Source organism: Coregonus clupeaformis, chromosome 10, assembly GCF_020615455.1.
Source record: "Coregonus clupeaformis isolate EN_2021a chromosome 10, ASM2061545v1, whole genome shotgun sequence".
Lineage (NCBI taxonomy): Eukaryota > Metazoa > Chordata > Actinopteri > Salmoniformes > Salmonidae > Coregonus > Coregonus clupeaformis.
The window spans coordinates 54,075,438-54,081,916 of NC_059201.1; positions in this window are offsets into that span (position 1 = coordinate 54,075,438).

The following is a 6,479-nucleotide window of genomic DNA, read 5'->3' on the forward strand; positions in this document are numbered from 1 at the left end:
TGTCTCATTTATTGGGCTCATACGTCACCCTCCTCTGGACATCCAGGTATTGGCCGGACAGTGCACTGCCTTAGCGCTAAGTACTGGTGGCCAACTTTAGCTAAGGATGTGAGGGTTTATGTCTCCTCCTGCTCGGTGTGCGCTCAGTGTAAGGCGCCTAGACACCTGCCCAGGGGGAAGTTACAACCCCTGCCTGTTCCACAACGGCCGTGGTCTCACCTCTCGGTGGACTTTGTCACGGACCTTCCCCCCTCTCAGGGGAATACCACTATTCTGGTCGTTGTGGATCGGTTCTCTAAGGCCTGTCGTCTCATCCCAATGCCGGGTCTCCCTACTGCCCTAAAAACCGCTGAGGCTTTGTTTACCCACGTCTTCTGGCACTACGGGGTGCCCGAGGATATAGTGTCTAATCGGGGTCCCCAGTTCACCTCTAGAGTCTGGAGGGCGTTCATGGAACGCTTGGGGGTCTCGGTGAGCCTTACCTCGGGTTACCACCCAGAGAGTAATGGGCAGGTGGAAAGAGTGAACCAGGATGTGGGTAGGTTTCTGAGATCCTATTGCCAGGGCCGGCAGGAGGAGTGGTCGGGGTATATCCCCTGGGCAGAGATGGCCCAGAACTCTCTTCGCCACTCCTCTACTAGCCTAACCCCTTTCCAGTGTGTGTTAGGGTATCAGCCGGTTCTGGCACCATGGCATCAGAGCCAGATCGAGGCTCCTGCGGTGGATGAGTGGTTTTGGCGCTCGGAGGAGACGTGGAACGCTGCACACGTCCATCTGCAGCGGGCCGTCCGTAGACAGAAGGCGAGCGCAGATCTCCACCGCAGTGAGGGTCCGGTGTACGCACCTGGAGATCGAGTCTGGCTCTCGACTCGAAACCTGCCCCTTCACCTGCCCTGCCGGAAGCTGGGTCGGCGGTTTGTGGGGCCATTTAAAGTCCTGAGGAGATTGAACGAGGTTTGTTACAAGTTACAACTGCCTATTGATTACCACATTAACCCCTCGTTCCATGTGTCTCTCCTCAGGCCGGTGGTAGCTGGTCCACTCCAGGACAGTGAGATAAGAGAGACTCCTCCGCCCCCACTGGACATCAAGGGGGCTCCGGCATACTCAGTCCGGTCCATCGTGGACTCGAGACGTCGGATGGGGGGTCTACAATATCTCGTGGAGTGGGAGGGGTACGGCCCGGAGGAACGGTGCTGGGTGCCTAGGAGGGACATTTTAGATCCATCCCTCCTGACTGAGTTCCACCGTAGTCATCCCACGCGCCCTGCTCCGCGTCCTCCTGGTCGTCCCCGAGGCCGGGGTCGGCGCACGGCTGGGGCCGCGCGTCAAGGGGGGGTATTGTCACGGATTCTGCCGAGGCTGCTCCTCCTCCTTGCTCGGGCAGGCTTCGGCGTTCGTCGTCCCCGGAGTACTAGCTACTACCGCTGGATGTTCTCGATGTTTGTTTGGTCTGGTCTTGTGTGTGCACCTGTTTCGTATTGAGTATTGATTATGTCACCTATAAGTTTCCCTTTTGGTTTGTTTGCAGTTGTGTGTAATTGTACGCCTGTCCTATTGGTGTCTCGTTGGATGTTTAGAGCATTACGCGTGTGTGCGTGATCGTTTGCCTCCTTTGTTTTGAGGCCTTTTGTTTTGTCTTTGTGCCTACTAAGTAAAGTCATTTTGGACTTAGCCTCCTTGTCCTGCGCTTGACTCCACCACTGCATCCACATCAGTAATCTTGACAATATATGGTTGAATCATCAGCATACATGGACACACATGCTTTGTTTAATGCCAGTGGCAGGTCATTGGTAAAAAATAGAAAAGAGTAGAGGGCCTAGAGAGCTGCCCTGTGGTACACCACACTTTACATGTTTGACATTAGAGAAGCTTCCATTAAAGAAAACTCTTTGAGTTATATTAGATAGATATCTATTAGATAGATAGCTCAGAATCCACGATATGGCAGAGGTTGAAAAGCCATAACACATACGTATTTTCAACAACAGGTTATGGTCATTAATATCAAAGGCTGCACTGAAATCTAACAGTAGAGCTCCCACAATCTTCTTATTATCAATACCACACTAACTTGCAATGCTTTTCTTTCATTTTTTTTATTTTTTTTTATGCATGAATACGATGGCTCACTGTTCATTGTTGGCATTTCCTGCCTAAGTTTGCCCACATTACCAATGAAAGATGAATTTGTCTTTCTACCCATCATTTCATTTAAAGTACTCCAAAGTTTTTTTTTTCCCATCATTCTTTATATCACTGATCTTGGCTTCATAATACAGTTTATTTTTCTTTTTGTTGAGTTTAGTCGCATAATTTCTCAATTTGCATTAAGTCAACCAGTCAGATATGCAGCCAGACTTATTAGCCACTCCTTTTGCCCCATCTCTTTCAACCATACAGTTTTTCAATTCCTCATCAATCCATGGAGCCTTAACAGTTCTAACAGTCAGTTTCCTAACAGGTGCATGTTTATCAATAATTGGAAGAAGCAATTTCATAAATTCATTGTCACGCCCTGGCTCTGGGGACTCTTGTATGTTGAGCCAGGGTGTTAGTTTCTTTGTGTAGTGTCTATGTTTCGTTTCCTATGTTCTGTTCTAGGTTATGTGTTTCTATGTTGGCCGGGGTGGTTCTCAATCAGAGGCAACGAGAATCAGCTGTTGCTTGTTGTCTCTGATTGGGAACCATACTTAGGCAGCCTTTTGTGCACTTGTGATTCGTGGGATCTTGTTCCGTGTTGGTTTGTGTTCATAACCGAGGACTTCACGTTTCGTTTTGTTGTTTTGTTGTATTGTAAAAGTACTATTAAAGTATGTACTCGTATCACGCTGCGCCTTGGTCCACTTTTCATGACGATCGTGACATTCATCAAGTGCAGCATCTGGATGCTCCTTATTAATCACATCAGAACAACACATTTATTTTTTATTTTTTTACATCATCCACATATGAGTCACAGCAAAATCTTTTGTATGATCTTTTATACACTATTTTAGGCCCAACTGTTGGAACTTTGGCTTTCCTGGATATAGCCACTATATTGTGATCACTGCATCCAATGGGTACGGATACAGCTTTAGAACAAAGTTCTACAGTATTAGTAAAAATGTGATCGATACATGTGGAGGATCTTGTTCCTGTAGTGTTTGTAAACACCCTGGTAGGTTGATTAATAACCTGAACCAGATTACAGGCACTGGTTACAGTAAGAAGCTTCCTCTTGAGCGGACAGCTTGATGAAAACCAGTCAATATACAGGTCCCCAAGAAAGTAGACCTCTCTGTTTACATCACATACACTATCAAGCATTTCACACATATTATTTAAATACTGACTGTTTGCACTTGGTGGCCTATAGCAACACCCCCCAAAAAAAGGTTTTAGATGTGGCAAGTGAACCTGCAACCACAACACTTCAATAACAGAATTGACATAAGATCTTCTCTAAGCATCACAGGGATATGGCTCTGAATTTATACAGCAACACCTCCCCCATAAGCATTTCTGTCTCTTCTATAGATGTTATATTCTTGTATTGCTACTGCTGTATCATCAAATGAATTATCTGAGTCTCAGAAATGGCTAATATATGAATGTTATCTGATGTTAGCAAGTTATTGATTTCATGAACCTTATTTCTAAGGCTACATATATTAATATGGGCTATTTTCAGCCCTTTCCTGGGTATCTTATCAGAGATAGACATAATACTGGAAAGACCAAACAAAGCAAGAGAAAAATATATACATTCAGCAGTCCATTAATCAATTGGTGTGTGTGTGTGTGTCTGTGCTGCGGGGTTGAAGCTACGAACCCATAGGCTTGGCTCTCTCATCCCTTCCAGGCTTCTGGGAGGGAGGGTGGACAATGAGCCTGTCATAGCGGATGTAAGCAATGTCCCCACGCCCTCTGGCAGCTTTCATGGCTGGGATAAGTTATTTCCTCTTCTGGCGCACAGCTTCAGGATAGTCCTCATTGAGAAAGATATACGTTCCTCTCAAGTTCTTGGCTCTTTCCAGAACAGCTACCTTGTCCTTGAACCTCAGGAACTTGACCACTATCGGCCTGGGCCTGTCACCTGGGCCGGTGGTGGGTTTTCCAGTACTGTGGGCGCGCTCCACCTCAATCTTCCTGTGGCCCATCTTCAATTTCTCAGAGATCATTTCCCTCACTTTGTCCTCAGACTCCGTCCAGGTCTCATGTGGAGATTCTGCAATTCAGTCCACAACCATGTTGTTACGCCTTGATTGTCCCTCGAGATGTTACGCCTGATTTATCCGTCATTGCTTTCATGGATTCACAGACAGAACTGATGTCCTCTCTCAGTGACTTGTAGATTGCTGTAATCTTGCCGTTCTCCTGTTTCAACTCATTGAGCTGACCCTGGGAGAACTGCAAACTGTTCTTTAGGTCCTGGACCTCTCTGGTTAGGTCATCTTTTCTTTTATTAGACAAAACTGCACATTTTAGAGTGGCCTTTTATTGTCCCCAGTGCAAGGTGCACCTTTGTAATGAACATTCTGTTTAATCAGCTTCTTGATATGCCACACCTGCCAGGTGGATGGATTATCTTGGCAAAGGAGAAATGCTCACTAACAGGGATGCAAACAAATTTGTGCACAAAGTTTGAGAGAAATAAGCTTTTTGTGCGTATGCAACATTTTCTGGGATCTTTTCTTTCAGCTCATGAAACATGAGACCAACACTTTTCATGTTTTTTTTTGTTCAGTATAATAACTTCACCATGCTCAAAGGGGATACTCAAGTAATACTGCAAAAATACTGCAACCAAATCTCGATAGGGCCCCCAAAAGGCTAGGGCTGGCCCTGGCTGCCCTGATTTGTAAAAATATTTCCTCCCTGTCAAAATTTGTAAACGCTAGTCCTCCATCGTTTTGGGAATGTTTTATACTCCCTGACTGTCTAGCTTAAATTTCCGTGATTATTAGCGCCCCCCAGATTGGACCCCCTCGCGATTTATCAATCTCAATGAGTGGCTATGACCAGCACACTGTGTTGCCTGTGACAGGTGCAAACCTCCTACCCAGTCTTTTTGTAAAATTAATAAACATTACCAATGCATATACTGTATGTCATTACAGTGACACAAACACTCCTACCTAATGGCATGTATATAGGCCTAAGGATAGTGATTTTTACATCTAAAATATTCACAATTACTATATTAAAATGAAACCTTCTTTGTTAGATACTGATGATTTCCATAATTTTCCCTTCTTTCTTTCATTCCCACTGTCATCATCTCTTTCTCTCATTTGGTGTTGTTTAAGGCATGGGATGTAAAAGTCTTCAGTTAAGCTTCTAATGGTACCCGATTCCAATGAGATGGAAGTCATTAATCAATTAGGGAATCCCTTAAAGGATATGAAAAAGATTAATCTCTCTCTCTCTCTCTCTCTCTCTCTCTCTCTCTCTCTCTCTCTCTCTCTCTCTCTCTCTCTCTCTCTCTCTCTCTCTCTCTCTCTCTCTCTCTCTCTCTCTCTCTCTCTCTCTCTCTCTCTCTCTCTCTCTCTCTCTCTCTCTCTCTCTCTCGCCACATGAAATCCCACCGACTTTTAAATCCAGTCAAAGGGCATTTCCCTTCCATTTTGCTCTCTTCCTTTTCCTCCTTTCATTCCCCATTCCCTCTCTCATTCATCTTCTCCCATCCCCCTCTTCCTGCTCCATGTGCAACACTAGCAGAACACCCTGAGAATGACTGGATGATGGTGATGGGGTTTATTCAAGAGGGTCGAAGATGAGGGGGCTTGTAAAGACAGGGAGTTAAAAATATGTCTTGAATCTTGGGGCTAAACAACCTAAACAACTAGTTTCAAAAGAGCTGAGATCAAAGCATTTTGTGGAATTCAAGATGATAAAACTGCTGATTATGACTATTTCAATTCTCAAAGTCAAATGGCAAGTTGATGAGTTTTAAAAAGAAAACGTTGTAGCTACTTATGGTAAAGTTGCGGTAAAGTTGTGAAAAAGTTATGCCCCATCCATTATTCACACATATGAATAGTATGCATACTGTACTGTCAACTGTGCCACAGTAGTATGCAGTGTGTGGTCCATCGACACACAAGAGAGTGTAGACGATTATAAAGCCTATATTTGAATTTCCTACCAACAAATGAATGGAATATTGTCCGCAGTGGGTTTTGTGCTTTAGAAATGCAACTGCAAGCTAATTACCAGTTTTGAGAGAGGTCACCCAAAGGGTGGAGAGGGACTTGAATGAATGGCAGTTGTTTCAATGGATGATTGTCTCAGGAACAAGAGACAACATATTCTCATTATTGAAGGTCAGTGGCTAGAAAAGGTTAGCAAAGGTTCACCACTGAACAGAGCTTTGTGGCACTCTGCTACAGCCTCAATTTATTCAGACATGCTTTGATATGACCCCATGCTTTGGCAGAAAAGTGCAAATTCTGCTAAACATGGCTCCATGGTTGTTGGTATGCTGGAAC